The sequence below is a fragment of the Canis aureus genome, chromosome 22 (assembly GCF_053574225.1).
Source record: "Canis aureus isolate CA01 chromosome 22, VMU_Caureus_v.1.0, whole genome shotgun sequence".
In the NCBI taxonomy this organism is placed as follows: domain Eukaryota; kingdom Metazoa; phylum Chordata; class Mammalia; order Carnivora; family Canidae; genus Canis; species Canis aureus.
In genome coordinates, this window is record NC_135632.1 from 33,697,298 (window position 1) to 33,717,899 (window position 20,602).

The 20,602-nt window shown below is 35.0% G+C and overlaps 1 long non-coding RNA gene across 3 annotated transcripts in view; it reads left to right on the top strand.

The window, feature by feature from the left end:
* Window positions 1–20,602, top strand: part of LOC144293991 (uncharacterized) — a 159,273-nt gene that overhangs the window by 107,728 nt on the left and 30,943 nt on the right. For all 3 annotated transcript variants that reach the window (XR_013361377.1, XR_013361378.1, XR_013361379.1), the window contains one exon: window positions 17,632–17,738. This is a non-coding gene — a long non-coding RNA (uncharacterized LOC144293991). The remainder of the gene's footprint in view (window positions 1–17,631; window positions 17,739–20,602) is intronic.

Sequence of the window (20,602 nt, forward strand, 5' to 3'; positions counted from 1 at the left end):
TATATTAGTGAAGTTCTAGATGATATCAACATAGTGAGATTGGTAAAAATAGAGAGGGTGTTAGGTAAAAGAGACCTGTGGGGCTTAGAGCACACAAAGACACTTACCTAGTTTAGAAGAAAAATTGGAATCTGCTAAGATTAAGAAATGTATAAGAGTAAAATATAGGTATATCTTAATAAATCTTAATATCTTAACAGAAAACAGATGAAAACTAAAAAGATGTAACTTTCTAACCAGCAGTTTGAAGTTCAATCAGTTTATATAGAAGATAAAAAAGTAGAAATATAACAGCATAATAAATAGAAATACAGAATGTCAAAAAAAGTCCCACTATATCAAATTCCTATGAATACAATGTTATCATGAATATAAAGTTTAAACTCACCATTTAAAGAAATTTTCAGACTACATTAAAAAATTCACCAACATGTTACCTACAAGAGGCATATTTAAAACAATAATATTCAGAAAGTTTGAAACTACAATGATAGAGAATGCTAGATAAGTACAAATCTAATGTAATCTAGTTTAGCATTTTCTATATCACACAATATGGGATTTAAGGCTAAAACCATGTAAGTAAAAGAATAATATTATATTAGGGGAAAAACTGGTGTTTTTCATATATATATGAAATAAATATATATACTATATATAGTATACTACATATACTATATATAAATTGTATATATAAATATATATAAATATATATTATATAGTATATATATATAGTTTTTGTATATATATAAACTAGTGTATCAAGTGTTACAAATATATATAGTTTATATATATATAGTTTACATATATATATATAAACTAGTGTATCAAGATGTTACAAATAGTGTCAAGAATCAGAAAGAGGAAAGGATTGTCTCTTCAACAAAAGGTGCTGGAAATACTAAATATCAAAAGAATGAAATTGAACTTTTTCCTTAAATCATATACAAAAAATCAACTCAAATGGTTTGAAACTTCAACATAGACCCAAAAGTAAAACTTCCAGAAGATAACATAGGGGAAAAGCTTCATTACACTGGTGTTGGGAATGAATTAATAGCTATAACACTAAAAGCACAGCAACAACAGCAAAACTAGACAAGTGGGACTACATCAAACTAAATAACTTCTGCCTGGAGAAAGAAATAATCAACAGAGTAAAAAGGCAACATTTAGAACGGGAAGATATATTTGAAAAACTATATATTGGAAAGGGGGTTAATTTCCAAAATATATAGGAACTCAAAAGTAAAAATACAAACAACCTCATTTTTAAAATGGGCAAATGACTTGAACAGACATTTCTCCAAAGAAGACATACAAACAGCCAATACGTTTATTAAAAGATGCTCAAGGAGCACCTGGGTGGCTCAGTCATTTAAGCATCTGACTCTTGATTTTAGTTCGGGTCATGATCTCAAGGTCCTGGGATCAGGTCCTAGGAAAAAGCCCTCTGTTGGGCTCCATGCTCAGCAGGTAGTCTCCCTTTGCCACCCTCCTGCTCGTGAGTGCCCTCTTTCTCAAATAAATAAATAAATAAAATCTTTAAAAAAAGATGCTCAGTGTCACTAATCACCAGGGAAATGCAAATTGAAGCCACATGAAATGTCACCTCACACCTGTTTCAATGGCTCATATCAAAAAAAAGGCAACAAGTATCCATGAGGATGTGGAGAAAAGGGAACCCTTGTACACTGTGCATGTAAATGCAAAATGGTGCAGCCACTATGGATACCAGAATGAAAATTTGCCCAAAACTTGAAAATAGAACTATCATATGACTCAGCAATCCCACTTCTGGGTATTATCCAAAGGATTGAAAAAAATATCTGTAAGAGATATTAGCACTCCCATGTTAATGGCAGCACTATTCATAATAACCAAGATGTTGAAACAACCTAAATGTCAAGGACAGAGAAATGAATAAAGAAAATGTGATAGACATACAGTGGAATATTTTTCAGCTTTAAAAAAGAAAAAAATCCTGGGACGCCTGGCTGGCTCAATCAGTAGAGCACACAATTCTTAATTTATGGTCATGAGTTGGAGCCCCACAATGGATTGTAGAGATTACTTAAAAATAAAATCTTCAAAAAGAGAAATCCTGCAATATGTGAAAACATGGGTAAACATTTACAACATTGTATTAAGTGAGGTAAGGCAGTCACATTTAGATAAATACTGCATGACTCCTCTTATGAATTATCTAAAATAGTCAAATTCATAGAAGCAGAGACAAAGAAGAGGTTGCCAGGGAGAGGGTGAAATGGGGAGTTACTAATTGATGAGCATAAACTTTCAGTAATAAAAGATGAATTACTTCTAGGGATTTTCTGTACAACTTTGTTTGCCTGTAGTTAACAAAACTATATTGTACACTTAATAATCTGTTAAGAGAGTAGATCTTATGTTAAGTGTTCCCACCACAATAAAGTAAAAATAAAGTTGTGACAATCAACATAACCGTATATATAACTAAACTACAGCCTCAAAATACAAAAAGCAACAAATGATACAGCCCAGTAATAACCACAACTAAAGTGATCATATCTTGGTTTCTTTTTTTTTTTTTTTAAGAATTTATTTATTCATTAGAGAGAGAGCAAGAGCAGGGGGCAGAGACAGAGAGAGAAGTAGACTCCCCGTTAAGCAGGGAGCCTGACACAGGGTGGATCCCAGGACCCTAGGATCACAACCTGAGCCAAAGGCAGACGCTTAACCAACTGACCCACCCAGGTGCCCCCATATCTTGGCTTTTGATATCATTGTTCAATAAAAGGAGCCATGGCCTTTATAGAAACGATTTATTGTAGGGCTGGAGAAGGAAATATATAAGATGAGCCTAGAGCATGTGGAGGGCCACAAAATAAGAAAATGTTTTAAAATTTCCCCAAACGAAACAAACAAAACCCAACCCCCAACTGATGTGGGTTTATCAGGAGGCACAGGAGCCAACTGAAAGAGTATCTAATGGCCAAAGCTGGAACAACTAGAGCAACAGAAATAAAGTAATATTGGATTACTATGCAAAGTATAAAATAAATACCCATGAGTTTATACTGCGATAACTAAGTGATTGAACAAATAACAAAAGAAGAAGAGACATATTGTCCATGCAAAACAATCTCAAATAATTCCAAATAATTTATGTAGAAATTATGTAATGGTACAGTGGAGAAACCTGAGAAACTCTTCTTCAGCCAGGTGATCAAGGTCAATATCAGCAGTCATGAATCATGTTGATATGATGTGATGAAAATGTCACTTTATGCCATGATCTTCCTCCAAAAAATTCATAATGCCTGACTAATGAGACAAAATCCAACAGAGGGACACCAAAACTGTCAAGGTCATAAAAAACAAGGAAGTCTAAGAAACTGTTAGTCTGGAGAAGCCTAAGGAAACATGACAAAGAAATGCAATGTGGTGAGATAGGAAAAAAGACATTAAGAAAAACTAAGGAAAGCTATATGATTTAGTTAATAAATGTATCAATATTAGCTCATTAATTGTAACAAATGTACCATATTACTATACAGTGTTATAGTAGGGGAAACCATATGCAGGGGAATATAGGAGCTCTCTGTACTTTCTTCTCAATTTTTCTGTGAATCTAAAACTTTCCAAAACCAAGTTTATTAAGGAAAGCAGCAAATAACAGTTCAAATTGGTTATGCAAATATGTCAAACGTTTACTTTGGAAAAAAAATTACTTTGAATACTTTAACACATTCAAGGAACCTGTAGATCAAGCAGACAGATATTAACCAACATCCACATTCAGAATAAAAAGAGAATGTGCATTTTTGTGCATAAAGGGAATATTCATAAAAACTTGACCATATGCAAGGCCACAAAACTCAGTCTCTAAATCTGGCATAGCAGAACACTCACTTCCAGATCACCTCTTTCTTTGTGCTTACTCCTCTCTCATGTGACTGAGTTCTCACTTTTTTAAAAAAATATTTTATTTATTTATTTGACCGAGAGAGAGAGAGAGAGAGAGAACAAGCAGGGAGAGTGGCAGACAAAGAGGGAGAAGCAGGCTCCCCATTGAATGAGGAGCCAGATTTGCAGCTGGATCCCAGGACCCTGGGACCACGACCTGAGCCAAAGGCAGACACTTGGCCAACTGAGCCATCTAGTCACCCCTCTCATTGTCTTTCAGTACCAGCCATGTGCTGATGCTGTGCAATAGTCTCTCCCCTAAACCCCAGATTTGTATATCTGCAGCAGATTTAACATCCACTTTTATTTTTCTAATAGACTCTTGAAATTGGCATATCCCCAAACCAAACATATACTTTTCCTCCACAAGTTCATAAATGACACATAAATGACATAAACATCTCTCCAGGTGTTCAGGCAAAAAGCAAAACAAAATAAAGTACATGTAGGAATGAAAACCTCTTTACCTTACACCACATAATACTGTTGGCCCTAATTTCAAATTATTAATGGCACACTGAAGATTGACAACCAAAGTAGATTATTTTTTAATATCCCCTATGTCTGACAATCATTTTCAATAATAGTCATTAAATAAAAAGATAATAACACTGAAGTAAAAAGAATAGTAGTAATGGTAAAAAAAAAAAAAAAGAAATGCACTGATTTTTTTCTTTCATTGAACTTTATATATAAACTTATGCCAAAAATAAATATTACAATTAAGAAGTAAAGAATAAAATACAAATTACATTATACAAAGGAAAAAATGGATTAATATTATTTGATTTACTAAAAAAAAAAAAAAGACAGAGAACTAGGGGCACCTGAGTGGCTCATTCAGTTAAGTGCTGACTCTTGGTTTCCTTCCAAGGTCATGATCTCAGGGTTGTGAGATCCAGCCATGAGTTGGTTCTGGGCTCAGCAAGGAGTCTGCTTTCCCTCTTCCTCTCCCTCTGCCCCTTCCCACTCCTGAGCACAGGTAGGTACTCTCTTCTCTCTCTCTCTCTAATCTTTAAAAAAGTTAAAAAGACAACTATATATATATTTCTTGCATTAATGAAGTTTTGTCTCAACTTTGGCAAATTTATCAGTGACTTCAACAAAGTTGATTTTCTTCATCCATTCATGGTTAGTATAGTAGAGCCAGATTTGTCAATCTTTATAGTTTAACAAAGAGCACTATAAATTTAAATTACAGGAATTAATAAGTGCATATATGACCACAAAAGTCTTAAAGATAGAATCCCATTTCACAATGAAACACAGGACTTTTAAATGCAAAAACTTCACATGCACACTGAATAGCAGAATTGAAGTCATTCAAGTTCTGCTCTTTCATCTGTTTTTTAAGATTTTAATTATTCATTTGAGAGAGAGAGCATGAGAGCACGCACAAGCGGGGGGTGGTGGGCAGCAGGCAGAGGGAGAGGGAGAAGCCAACTCCTTGCTGAGCAGAGAACCCTGATGCAGGGCTCAGTCCTAGGACCCTGGGATCATGACCTGAGCCAACGGCAGATGTTTCACTGACTGAGCCACCTTGGTGGCTGCTTTTTCATCTTTATAATCATTGCACTTTTCCTTATTTCAAATCTGTTGTTGAACTGCAGGAACAGGTGGTGCCTCTGCCCCACCCAGGGATGGAGACAGGAAGTGCTCCGAAGACAGCACAGGTGGTTCCCAAATCCTGTGTGCAACCGTGCTTTCAAAACCAGTGCAGGCGGCTGGGTCTATCCAAGTGTGTTGAAACCCAATTGTGTAACAGAGTTCTCTGAAATAACTTCCATCTGGCATATGATGTTTATTAAAGGATAAGAAATAAAAATATACTCAACTGGAGCTCCCAGGTATATTATTAAGGCTCTACTGAACTGCAGCAGTTGTTTAGAATTTGAAGTAATAAAAAATCCTTTCTCCAAAGAGTATTTTATCACTGCCATTGTTTAAAGTTGCAGGGCTATAGTGACAATAAAAAGCAGACTGAATTTTGGTCAGTTTTAAAGTCATTTCTGAGTTCTCAATAGATACTCCCCCACTTTATCGTCTGTATCTGGAGCAGATGGCTTCCACCACACCAGTCTTGGGATGCCAATACAGATTACATCTAGAATCCAACTATTCTCTACTCCTCATGCTACTGGCTCAGCCCAGGAAGCCATCATTTTTTGCCTGGATGATTGCAGCTGCATCCTAACTTTATAAATGGACTTGCTGAGGGATCCCTGGATGGCTCAGCAGTTTAGTGTCTGCCTTCGGCCCAGGCCGTGGTCCTGGAGACTCAGGATTGAGTCCCGCGTCGGGCTCCCTGCATGGAGCCTGCTTCTCTCTATGTCTCTGCCCCTCTCTCTGTGTGTGTCTCATGAATAAATAAATGAAATCTTAAAAGAAGAACTCTTATATAAATGAACTTGCTAATTAAGCTTTTCACTCTCTTTTATCCATTGAACACAGTTGCTGAGGTGATCTTCTAAATGGAAGTTAGATCAGCTACCCCTCTACTCAGAGCTGAAGTGGGATTGCATCTCATTCAGAGTAAAACCCAGTGAAAAGACAAGCCACAAACTAGGAGGACATGTTTTCATATCATATGTCAGATAAATGACTTGTATCCAGGATACATAAAGAATTCTCTGAATTTTGTCATAAGAAAACAATCCAGTAAAAAGAGGCAAAAGGCTTGGACAGTTCACCAAAGAAGATATAGAGATAGCAAATAAGCATATGAAAAGAAGCTCAAGATCATTCATCATTATAGAAATGAGAATTAAAACTGCAATATGATACCACTCAATACCCCTCAAAAATCTGGGTGGCCATCCACAGTGTCAGCAAAGGTATGGAACAATTGGAACTCTCATACACTGCTGGTAAGGGTGTAAACGGATACAGATTTTGAGAAATCATTGGGCAGTTTCTCCAAAAATTAAACTTGTATCTACGCTTTAAAATGTATGCCTACATGAAAACTTGTACATGAATGTTCATAGCAGCTTTATTTGTACTTGTGAAAACCTGGAGGCAACAAAAATATCTACCAAGAAGAGAATGGATAAACCAATTGCAGGTTATTCATGTTATAGATGCTACTTAGTGTCAACAAAAAAGAAACTATTGAAAGATATATAACAATATGGCTGAAATGCAAGATAGTTATGTTGGAAAAAAAACATACAAAAAAGAGATTGTATTGTATGATTTTATTTGTACTAATTATCAAAAGTGCAAATTAATCTATAGTGGCACAAAGTAAATCAATTGTTGCCTGGCTATGGGACAGGGCTCCCATACAGATCTCTTCTCTTTTCTGGGGCCCCAGAACCTGCCAGAACCACTGCCACGTGGTTGTTGCTGCTGCTGCCACCCATCTGGACCCAGCTGACTCTTGGGCTCTGCCACCCATCTGGACCCAGCTGACTCTTGGGCTCTGCCACCCATCTGGACCCAGCTGACTCTTGGGCCACCAAACAGCCCGCACCATCCCACTCAAACTGCTAGGTTCATGCCATGAACATGGGCCTGAGTGCACACTTGTATGAGCTACTACTCCACCACTACTGAATGTCTCCAGTGCCGACTGCTGTTGGGTGTATCTCCTCTGCTCATATGCATGCTATGTTATCCCATCTGACTTCTCTTACGAAACACAAGTTCAATGATAAAATGTTTTCAAGATGGTGAGAGGAGAGCATTAAGTCCAGGATGGAGCCCTTCTTGACTATAGAAGTTGCACACCAATGAAGCCATTCTGGATTTTGTGATGTGAGGAAAATAGACTAATCATGCACTCTTGTATAAGAATCAACTAATGCACACATCCCAGAGCAAACCTGATATTATTTAGTCAGATGTACAGATTTAACTACCCAGTAGTCCTCCACTGCATATATAATCCAGAAAACATCTACTCTAGGTCCATAACACAATGTGCGTGAGGATGCTTATTAAAACATTACATATAGAAGTAGAGAATGGAAAGAAAGTGAGGCATCCATAACCAATGAATGAATGAATGAATGAATGAATGGCAGTGGAAGCATGCTATGGAGCGATGAAAGGAAATGAGCTAGATCAATGGTTCTTACCCTGGCTGCTCATTTGAGGAACTTTTAAAAATTCCTAATGCCTAAGCCCCTGTACCTAAATTAATTAGTCCCGGGTGGAGTTTGATATTTAAAAATTCCCCAGGTGATTTTAGAGTTGAAAACCATTGAATAAGATGGTCATAGAGCTATGTGCACACATATTTTAAAAATTAAAATACATCTTATTTATTTTACATTCTTTAAAAATTTAATGCAGGGTATTATAAATCAAGGACACAGATACAGATACAGACACAAACATATATATGTATATGTTTATGTGTGTGTATACACACTCACACACACATGCACACACATCCCAAAATATGTTTCTTTAGGATATACATATTAAGCAAGGTAGCATGATTGTCAGAGAGAGTGAGGATAATAAGGTCATGTCTAGTATCAACGAAGGGAGTAAATGAGAAAGTAGATTTCTCCAAATTGATGATAACGGAATTTAATTCTCTGAATCTAGGTATAAAATAGGTAATAATAGTTACTAAGGACTGGCCATGCTCAAGGAATTTTGCTCTCTAAATACCTTAATCATATTATTTCATTTACTCCTCATGTGACTCTGTAACATAGGTGCTGTTTTATCTCCATTTCACCGATGAGGAAATGCAAGGCCAGGAAATGAAATAATGCAGGAGGAATCACCAGGCTTCATGGCTGAGCTATGTGTGACCCCAGGCAGAGGGCGCTAGAGCTCTGCCCTTGACCATTGTGATTTACGCGTTTCCTAAGAAAGAAGGGAAAGAGAGGAAAGAGATTCCTCATTTTTTATTTACTGTCAAGTAAATCTTGGACAAACCAAGGTTAGGAAGTTAGCAACTCAAGGGTGAAAGTTGAAAAGTACGTGTTTAGGACAAAGGAAAAATGATGAGAAAATGGCACTAATCTGAGCATAGAATTATGACTAGAAAGACTAAAAATCAAAGAAGGATAAAAAAGGTAGAAAGTAGGGCAGCCTGGGTGGCTCAGTGGTTCAGCGCCGCCTGCAGCCCAGGGCGTGATCCTGGAGACCAAGGATTGAGTCCCACGTTGGGCTCCCTGCGTGGAGCCTGCTTCTCCCTCTGCCTGTGTCTCTGCCTCTCTCTCTCCGTCTCTCATGAATAAATAAATTAATTAATTTTAAGAAAGGTAGAAAGTAGACAAACTTGTTTGATAAGAATGCCACAGAGATGATATGCCCTTCTCGGGTTATCATATAATGAAATGCATAATGTCAGTATGTTTTATTACTGGTGATGTGAGCCTTCCTCATTGGGGTCTGAGTAGTATCTGCTAGGTATCCCCACTGTAAAGTTTCTGTTTTGCCCTCTGTCTTTAATACTATTACTATTCCTAGGGAGACACATTACGATTTATGGAGATACCCTGCTTCTGATCAAATGTTCACCTGCTAATTTTAGTATTTGTCAGTGGACCTTGTCTATTACAATATTTTCAGCTTTCTTGATTCCTTCTAAACTTAGTGATTGGAATTCTTCTGCAAAGAAGAGCTATTCCATTTATTTATTTATGTACGTACTTACTAGCTTACCTTCTGACATCAGTGTGGCCTTGTTGATATTTATTTTATTCTATAGGTTATATTACAATACTATCATTTTTTGTGGTTGAACTTTGCTCAAATTATTTCAGCCATGGCCTATGAGAGTTCTTGCTGTTGCTTCCTGGGCCTTTTCTACATGCCATATCTTTTTATAAGCAGTTCCTTAATTTCTGACAAAGGTATGCCAGGCTCTTCTAGTATTTTCTGAACTCCACACCTGGAATCAGCTACATACTAAGGTGTTCTTGGGTCATTTTATTTAGAAACCAAGATCTGAGAGCTATATATGTTCATTACTACTGTGGTGTAGCTAGTCCTAGGTCCTCTCAGCAGACAGACCTAGAACACGTGTGTGTGTACATACTAATCCATGAGTACACACACATTTATATTAATTTCAGTACCTATCTGCATATATAATAATAATAATAATAATAATAATAAACATGAATTTATATGGATACTGCCCATTCTAATCCAGCAACACTGAGTTCACTTCAGCTTTCCCTGTTCCTAGTTTTAACTTCTTTCTCCAACAATAAGAAGCCTACAGTATTTTTAGTGATTTGTTCAACTCTGATATATTCATAAAGTAGTTCCAGAATTCTCAGCCCATATCCTAGTTAGGAAGAAAAAAAATACTACCTTGAATACAATAATCATGTTCAGTTCTTTTTGCATTTTACATTATAACATCTAGTTTGGCTTTTTTCACTTAGCACAATAGATTCAAGATTCATTCAGGCTGTTTCATGTATCAATAATTTATTACTTCTTATCGCTGTATATTGCTTATTCATTTTATGGATATACCATTCTGTTTATCCATTCATCACTTAAAGGATGTCAGGATTGTTTCTACTTTATGGCAATTATGAATAAAACTCCTGTAAACATTCACATATAAGTTTTTATGGAAAAGTATGTTTTTCATTCTTTGGAGGAAGTATCTAGAAGTAGATCTATTGGACTATTGGTAAGTACATGCTTAACATTTTAAGATATGGCCAAATTGTTCTCTAAAGTAGCTGTGACAATTTGCTTTCTCATCAATAGTACATCAGGGTCTGACTTATTCTACATTCTCGCCAGCATTTGGTTTCATAATTATTTAAAATTCTAGCTACTTTAATATATATGTATCTCATTGTGATTTTTAATTTGCACTTCCCTAACATGATTAATGATATTAAGTATATTTTCATGTGGTTATGGCCCATTGTATATCTGAAGTCTGTCCAGACCTTTTGTCCATTTTAAGTAGATTGTTTGATTTCTTCTTGTTGAGTTAAAAAAAATTCTAGATGGAAGTTATTTGTCAGCAATGTGATTTGATTTGCAAATATTTTCTTTGTGATTTCTCTCTTCATTCTTTTAACAGTGCCTTTTGCTCAGCAAAACTATTGTTGATAAGTACAAATTATTGGTTTTCAAAAAAATTTTTGACTCATGCTTTTGGTGCTCTATCTAAAGATCTTTTTGGATAGCTCAATGTCAAAATTATTTTCTTATATGTATTCTTTAAGAAGTTTTTATAATTTTACTTTTCATATTTAGATCTATGACCTATTTTGAGTTAATGTTTTTTTAAGGAAAAAGGTATGGGTATAGGTTCATTTATTTGCATATGCATATCTACTTGATCCCATAATATTTGTTACAAAGATTATTTTCCCTACATTGAATTATCTTTGCACCTTTATAAAAAAAAACAAACAGTTGACTACATGGGTGTGGATTTATTTCTGGGCTCTCTGTTCTTTTATATTGATCTCATGTCTATTCCTCCTGTCAATACCACACTGTCTTGAACATTGTATATTTGTAAGTCTTAAATCAGATAGTGTGAGTCCTCCAAATTTCTTTTTCAGAATTGTTTTGACTATTCCATTATTGTCCAAGGACTTAATTTTGTATGATTTTAATTCCTTTAAATTTGTTAAGACTTGCTTTTGACACAGAATATGGTCTGTCTTGAAGAATTGTTCATGTACACTTGAAAATAATGTACCTTCTGTTGTTGGATCAAGTGTTCTGTAAATATCAATTAGGTCAGATTGGCTTGTAGAGTTATTTGGCTCTTTACATCATTAAGTTTCTATCTACTTGTACTAAAAGAAGAGGGTTACAATATTTAATTATTATCGTGGGCTTGTATATTTTTACAAACCAGAAATTAAGAAATATTTTGCTTTATGCATGTTGAACTCTGTTGTTAAGGAATTGTTATGCTTTTTGGAGAACTGACTTCTTTATCCTTTTATAACATTTGCCCTGGATAATCTTACTTGTTTTGAAATATACTTTGTCTAATAGTAATGTAGCCACTGCAGCTTTCTTGTGATTAGCATTTGCATGTTTTATCTTTGCCCATACTTTTACTTTTAACTTATCTGTATCTTTAGAGTGGATTTCTTGAAACAGCATGCAGTTGGAACTTGCTTTTCTACCAATCTGACAATATCTTTTATTTAATGTATGTGTTTAGACTATTAACATTTAATGTAATCATTAATGTGATTGGTTTAAAATCGATCTTCTTGATATCTGTTATTGATTTATTCCATCTGTTCTTTGTTTCTCTTTTTTTCTCCTATCTCTCTGCCTTTTCTTGGGTTAGGTAAGCATTTATTATTATTCTATCTCATCCTAACTCTTAACTTACTATTTATACATTATGTTAAATGTTTCAGGGGTTTCTGAAGGGTTTGCAAGGTACAACTTTAATCAGTATCTACCTTGAAATACCATTATACTACCTAATGCTTAATTAAGGACTTTAAGATCCTTAAATAGTAGATTCCAAATTCCTCCCTCTCAAACTTTAAGACTTATGTTTGCTATAAACATGCAATACATTGCTATTTTGTTCATTTCATATTTTAAATGAGTGGACAAATTTAACAGAAGGCAAGTTCATTACATATTTCTAATCCTAAAATTCTTTTTTACTGGAGCAAATAACAACTAGTAAAATGGCTTACTATTAATGAAAACATTAGCAAACATTGTAAAATTGTAAATGGGAATCATATCTATTAATGATAATGGATTGAAGTAGGGTTAGAAAATATAAAATATAGAAGTTTTAGAAATTTTTAAAATTTATTTATGAATGCACATATTTTATAAATTTTATGTCAGTTATCTTTTATAATTACCTGAAGCTAATACATAAATTATATATGAAGAACCTGTTGAAAAATGGCCCGTTATGACTTTTAATAATTATAAGACAGAAAATAAATTCCTAGACCCTTGTTTTTCATTTTTTTAAACAATTTTATTTTTTTATTCATGAGAGACAGAGAGAAGCAGAGACATAGGCAGAGAGAGAAGCAGGCTCCCTGTAGGGAACCCAATATGGGACACGATCTCAGAGTCCTAGGATCATGACCTGAGCCAAAGGCGGACACTCAACCACTGAGCCACCCAGGAGTTCTAGACCCTTGTTTTGAACCGAAGCATTAAGACCTAGTGATGCATTAAGAATTCTCCATTCTTGGAAAGTTAAATTTTCTATTGAGCAACATTCTCAATAGAAAATAGAATGAAGAGTAATAGAATGAAGTAGGGAGGGACAAGATTGAGAACAGCCCAAGGCTGGCTATAATTGTGGAAATAAGTAAATGATGGGAAATATTTTCATTTTTTAGTTCTTATCAGAGATTCATTGTATTTGGATATAAAACATGGTAACTATCCCATCATAAATTCAAAGCTATAGTTAGATCAACATATAAAAAACTACTTCAAAAAAATAAAAAAAATAAAAACTATTCAAAATGAAATTATTTTATCATTTTGAGTTCTTTATTTCCTTTATAGAAAAATAAATGCCAGTTGGGCTGCAAAATATAGAGGATTATCTTTTCTCTTTATAAGAGGTAGCAATGTGATTATTATTTTATGGGGCATTTGATTTGGGGATTGAGAGAGTGGTCTTATTAATACCAGACTTCCCTGGCCAATAATCTTATGACTGTGGAATATATGTGGGTTTTTTTTTAAAGATTTTATTTATTTATTTGAGAGAGAGAGAAAATGAGCATGAGTGGGTGAGGAGCAAAGGGAGAAGGAGAAGCAGACTCCCCACTAAGCAGGGAGCGCAACATGGGGCTTGATCCAGTGACTCCAGGATCATGATCTGAGCCAAAGGTAGCTGCCTAACCCACTGGACCACCCAAGTGTCCCTGGAATATATGTTTTATGTATTCCTATTGTTTTATGTATCCTTATATTTCAAAAGGATTTTATATATATTTTATATATTTATTTTTATATATTTATTCATTTATATACATATATACATAAAATCCTTTTTTATTCATATTATTGAATGTTCTGTTCTTTTTCAAATTTTTTATTCTATTTTTATCTTTGTATTTTTTTCAGTTTGAAAAGCTTGGATAACTTGTAATGACATGTCTTCCACTGATTCTTTCACAGCCTATGTCAAGACTGCTCATGAACCTATTAGTTTCATTCTTCATCTCTGTTACTGTGCTTTTCATTACTAATATTTCCATTTAATAATATATTATAGTTTTTGAATCTCTACTGAAATTCCTCATCTGATCATGTATGTAGGTGTTCTTCCTATTCCATTATATCCTTCAGCAGACTAATCATAATTAATATTAATCATATTACTTGACATATTAATCATAAAGCCCACCTCTCAGTTTCAACATTAGTGTCATTTCTAAGTCTGGTTCTGTTGATTGCTTTGTCTCTTGGCAATGTGCTGTTTTGTCCTGCCCTCCACCCCTTTTTCTTTGCTTTGAAAATAGCACATCTTGTGCTGGACAGTGGAGAAAGAGATAAATAGCTATTATACCTTCAATTGGGCATGATGCCTTTCCTTCTGCAAGGCCTTTTTTCTTTACCCTTCTAGTCCTTCATATCCATATTCAAATTAATCCAGCCAAGAGTTGAAATGTATTCCAGGTTTGTTACTATGGTTACCCACAGTGCTCCACTCCACAGTGCTTCAAATTCCTGTAGTGAGACTTTGTTTTAGGTAGGGGCTGGCTGGCCAGTAGGTTTTACTTAATACCTGCTTCATCCTCAGCTTCGGTTCTTCCTTTTGCATTGTGCCTCAGACAATGTCTGTCTCCATAATCTTTGAACTACTCCAACAGTATTCTTTTGTTGCTTTTTAACATATATTCGCTAGTCTCTGTTCTGGCTGAGTCTTGGTCATAGCAGGTGCTGTGTCTGCTGATCTCAGGTGGAGCCCTTGACTGTAGTTCTAGGTCCAGCTCCTATTTCTGATCATTCCCTAAGGGTAGAATGTTTTATTTTCTTTTCTTTTCCTAGGCTACAGTGAGTTTTCACCATTGCCCTCAGGGTGAGAGTGTTGGCTTTCCTTCACCTCATAGATTATAGGGTTTTTTTTTTCCACAGGAGATACAAGGAGAGGGTTTGGGCTAGACGTGTGCTTCTTCCACAATGACTGTTGTTTCCTCTCCTAGGCCTCTCTTGGGACTCTCCCAAGTCCTTCTTGTGAGATCAAGATAGAGTCTACAGACGAAATCTTGAAAAAAGGAGAAACTCTTCTCCTTTATATCTCCATATTCTATGGCTCCACAGTTTCTCACCAACCTACTTAGCCTCTACCAACCCATAAATTATTCTAGATTAATCATTCTTACCACTATCCACATGCATCTGCCCAGGTAAACAACTACTGATGTCCCACCTCTCCCTCCATGCATCCTTCTCTCATTAGATTTCATCTAATTGGCTTCCAGAAACATTGGCTTTCTGATATGTTTAATAAAAGTCATGAACTTGCAGTTTGTTTGACTTTTTAATTTTATCGTTCTTGTAAGTTTGGGAGTATAGATATTCCCAGATTTCTACACCTAAGTGGACACTGGAAGTTTCTTGACTCCTTTGAGATAATTTCTAAAGTTAGGTTCAGAGTAGGATAGGTAGAGACACTGAGAAGATAGCATTTTTAACTTTGGAGAATGAGTTTCTACAGAGCTAAAAGAATAGGGCCACAGCTCTACTTTTTTTTTTTTTTTTTTTAATTATAAGGTTACACAGGCAAGTGGGGTTTCTTTGTCCTTTGAATATAAATGGTTGTAAGACATATTCCACTGCACCATTGTGAAAAGAAGAGAGTAAAACTAACCAAAAATTTTGCTTAATATAGGAAAGCAGAGAAAAAGTTCTTGAAAAAGTGAATCCCTCTCTTTATCTAAAAGATACCAAATGTTGAGACGTCCCTGGTTTTGCCTTGTACCTACCATTATTTATATTCTACTTGGGTGACCCAATCACAGCAAAGTTATTACTGAGTAATGTAAAGTTTCATGTTGATTTCAAAAAGGAGAAAGGATTTTCCTTGTATATTAAAATTATATTTACATTACATTGCTCAGTCTGCACAAATCCCAAGAGACAGCTGTCTTTCATGGTTCCTCTTGTTTCCTAAATTTTCTTTAAACAATGTTTATTACCTTCCCTATTAAGTGGAATGATTCTGTTCTGCTTTCATATGTGTGAAGCTCACTGACCACAGTGCTCAGCAGTTAAAAGCCCTTCTCTCCACTTTTGGAGACATTTTCTTGACCATATATTGCCTCCAGTATGACTTTTGGGTTTTCTTTCCACTTTAGGTGATTCATTAAAGGATCTCTTCCAAATACACACAGCATTTTCCCTGAGAAAAGTTCTGGATAATAGTTCTATCCATATTATTACAGATATGTGCCAAGAATTGAGAATTTTAAAAGAAATAAAATAGACTTATTTTATTATCCACAGGGTCTGGCTTAGATAAATGGGGAAAATATCCTCTCCTACATGGTATGCATATATGAACATCTGGCTCAATATCAAGGCCACCTGTTGGAGGTATAAGGAACTGATCTGTGTGTGCTGGTTTGATGGGTATCACAGATTCAGATTCACACACGATGTGTAGGACCTAACAGATGGAACAGATTAGTTTAAAATTTGTCTTCATTGCCATCATCTTCCTAGGAGATGATTTCCTTTCAAAAACTTTCATATCAATGCACAGCTATCAGAACCACCCACACACGCACACACATCCCACCTTTTCTCAACAGTTTTCAGTTTTGAGGGTCCTTTGTACTCTTTTGCACAAAGTTCCTTGTGCTCTAAGGAAGAAAATTGTTACAAATACACAAGGTAAAAGTATCTTAGTAAAATGTAAGGATTGACATTCAAGATTTAACAGCCTTTCCTTCCTCTAACATCTTGCAAAAAATATAACACTGCATCATTGGCCCAATGACATACCCCAAAGCATTTGAATTTTTTAAAGAAGATTTTAGAATAAAAGAAAGTCATTCTGTATCATCACTTGGGATTGTGGTATTTAAAGGTCATCAGAAAAGCATCTTCCTGACACATAACATCAATGGCAACCTCTTGGTATATGAGCTGAGGATAATATGTTGTTAAAAGCATTGTGTGACAAATGGAAATAAGAATGTTTGTCGTCAAATATTTTCTGCTGCTTGTACAAATAGAAAAGATAAGGTTCATGGTATTTATTCTTCTGTCTCCTAGTATATGTGAACATTCCTATCAGAATTTTATCTTTATAGAGGTATTTCCTGTAAAGATATAATAACCTTGAGTGGAGTTTTTAACCACTGGTTAGGTAAATTTTCATGTTTGTGACTGTCAGAAATAATAATGAACTATACTTCTGGCACTAGGGTGGCAAAGAAAAAGATTTAAAAAATAAAAAAAAAATAAAGAAGCTGCATGGCATCACATGTCATTAGATAGGCCTTTCCCTAGGCTTCTGGATGATAACATTACCTTTATAAAATAATCTGTAAGCAGTTTTATTTTTGTGAAATGATAAATGATAGAAATGTTTAGGTGATCTTTAAATATGAATCTATGCACTTTAGAAATGTATCAAAGGGGCAGTTGCTATAGAAATTAGGATAAATTAAATGAAAAATAGTTTCAGTGTATCTTCCTTGAGTAAATTTTTAAATTTTGTAAGTTCTATTTTATTTATAATGTAGTTTATTTCTCCAGGTAAAATTAGGTTGGAGCAAGAAGATTGTGAAATCTCATGTTCCACAATGGTCCGCTGAGCAAGTCAAAATAGAGTTCGATCTCCATGATTCAAAATCTCCCAATGGGTAAGTCATTTAGCATGTCTGTATTGAGAAAAAATATTTGCAGTATGAAGCATTTACATTGGGTGTTGATTGCTAAGGACAGTTTTAGTTGTGAAAACTGTGGTTTAATTAGAATCCCAAATATTGTTTAACATCTCATTATTTGATATTAAGTTTCAAAATATTTAGTACTTTCCCTAATATACCTTTTTAAAAAATTATTCACTATTCTATAAATATAAGTTGTAAAAGTGACTGACATTGTCTAGGTCCTGGGGGAAGATATGGAACACACTCAAAAATTTAATTGAAGAAAGTTAAATGAAGGGCACATTCTAAGGGGTGTGAGCTGGGATAAGAGAACCCTGCAGGAAACCATTGCTACATAGGATGGAAGGTGCAATGATGAGGGAGAAGCATTTAAGGAAACTGGAGGGAGCTTGGAGCTAGGGAAGAGGCACATCCTCTTCCAATGGGGCTGTAACCCTGCTACTCAGCCATGGCCAGAACCTCTGTAAGGAAGAGATGGTAAAGGGTATAAATACTCCAACTTTAGTTTCCCCTCCACCTTAACTTTGGTCAATCCAACTGAACACCACAGAACTAGGAAATATGACTGATGTACTCCATAGAGATCCACCACCATAAGGGCAGAAAACAAGGCAGAGAATGGTAGAAAATGGTTATGAGGGAGGATGATCGATGGATGTTTCAACATAGTATCCATATATGAATGAGATCATTTATATGAGTGTGCATGTGGCCGTGTGTGTGTGTGTGTGTGTGTGTGTGTGTGTGTGTGGAGAGGGGAATTCTCTTTGATGTCAATTTGATCTCTTTGGGTTTTGACCTCCACATTTCCACATTCCTTTGCTCTGCCTCACTTAGCCACCATTCTCAGTCCTACCCAAGGGTTTTTCATTATCAATAATGCCCCTACTTCTAATTCTAATTTCCAGCATCCCAGAGTTTAACCATCCTCTCCTATATTTCCAGTACATTTATTCTAATGTGCCCACTGCAAGAGTTCTCTAGTCTCATTAAGACCTACTATGAAAAAAAGAAAAAAAAAGACCTACTATGACATCGTATGACCTTCCTCTCAGGTTCACTTCCTCTTCATCTTGCTTAGATTCCAAAATTCTCATTATAATCTTTTATTTAACATCCTGAACTCCCCTATTCCCTCCCCTCTTTATTGTAGTTAACTGGTAATACCTCAGCCTTTGTTGAACCCAAGCTCACATCCAAACTGACTCATCTGAATACTGCTAAAAAAAAAAAAAAAAGTACACAACTCATCTGACTGATTTCGACTTATGTCAATGAACATAAAGTTTTAATAGGCACTCAAATAAAAAAAAAAGCAGAAAAACAAAACTATCAATAATGTGTAAAATAAAAAAACTCATACTTTTCTCATATACTAAGAAATCTGGAGGCAAGTAGCTGCAGGTTAATTCCAGACTCAGCAATGTCAAGGTGCTAGGTTGATCATTGTCCAGAACTGGATTCATGCACATTCTTGACCAGGGACTGGGTGCACCTTCCCTGAAATCAAGTCTTCTCTTTCTAATTTCTGAACATAAGGGGATGTTCTATTAGCAAAGATGAAGTATATAGCAATAACTTACATGGAGAAACATCATCAGAGAAAACAGTTTCTGGTGTAAATACATTATAGTTCTTTCTTTGTAGGACATACAGACATATACACTCTCATTTTCAGGCTCAAAGTAACTAAGTTTGGGCAGTGTATAATAGCCATAGCAGGAAATAAGAATAAGGAATGCTGAGAAATCGTGACAATCTGTACTAATCAGCATCTACCTGTGCTAGATGCTATAGGAAATGTGGAGAAATTCATAGAATTTGAATCTAGAGAATCATCTTTAAAAGTAATATTATAGTTCATAGATTTAAATATTACCTTAGCTATTTTTCCTTTAAAATGTGTGAAATTCATTTATGATAAAATCTATTGATTTTTAATCAAGTTTAGCTAGTTGATTTAAAGTGTAATTAATAGACAAATATATAAAAGTTCCAGTTAAACCTCCGTGAATGCATTTACTAATTATTAGTGCCTTTTGTAGACAATAGCTAACATCTAACCACTTGCTATAATGTATATATTGTTTTATCTATCTAATTTAATATTAAGACTATACAATACTTCGTTAAAATTGATGATAGCTGGAAAAGACAACAGACTCTCATTTAAGTGATGAGAATTACTCATCCATATTTAGTGGCAAGTGAATTTTTACTGGCACCAGTCTTTGCTAAGTATCTCCCATGTTACCACCTGTTATCAAATTAAAGCTATGTCTAAAGCAAATGCTAATTTTATAAAAGGAACCTCAGGTAAAGGGAACAGAATAGGTACAAGCGTGGTATCAAAGTGCATTGCTTGTTCTGAATTCTTACAATAAGTGAATATCAAATAAATGTTACTCCCTCTCTTGACAAAGATTTGTAACCCATAATTACATTGATACATGTGCTATGTCAGGGGCAGCAGTGAAATTCATAGTATTTTTATGTGAAATGCACTGTTTTATTGCATTAATTCACATTTAATGTGTACACAGTAATAACCATAAAGTATGATAACCAAAGTTATATATTTTCTTCAGAACATTCATTTAGAGAGCTTTCAAAAGAGTCTGAGGAAATTAAAATATCAGTCAGTTTACCTGCAGGATATAGAGCAAAAGCAGAAAGCAGTATAATATCTTTTATAAGCCACCTGTTCCTCCCCATATAATGTTCTTACTTCTGGCTGATAAAATACAATAGTCATAACTCTGTACATATTTTTTTAACTATGGTACACAAAACAAAGGTTTCTGGAGTGAAGGAAAATATACTTCCATCAGTAA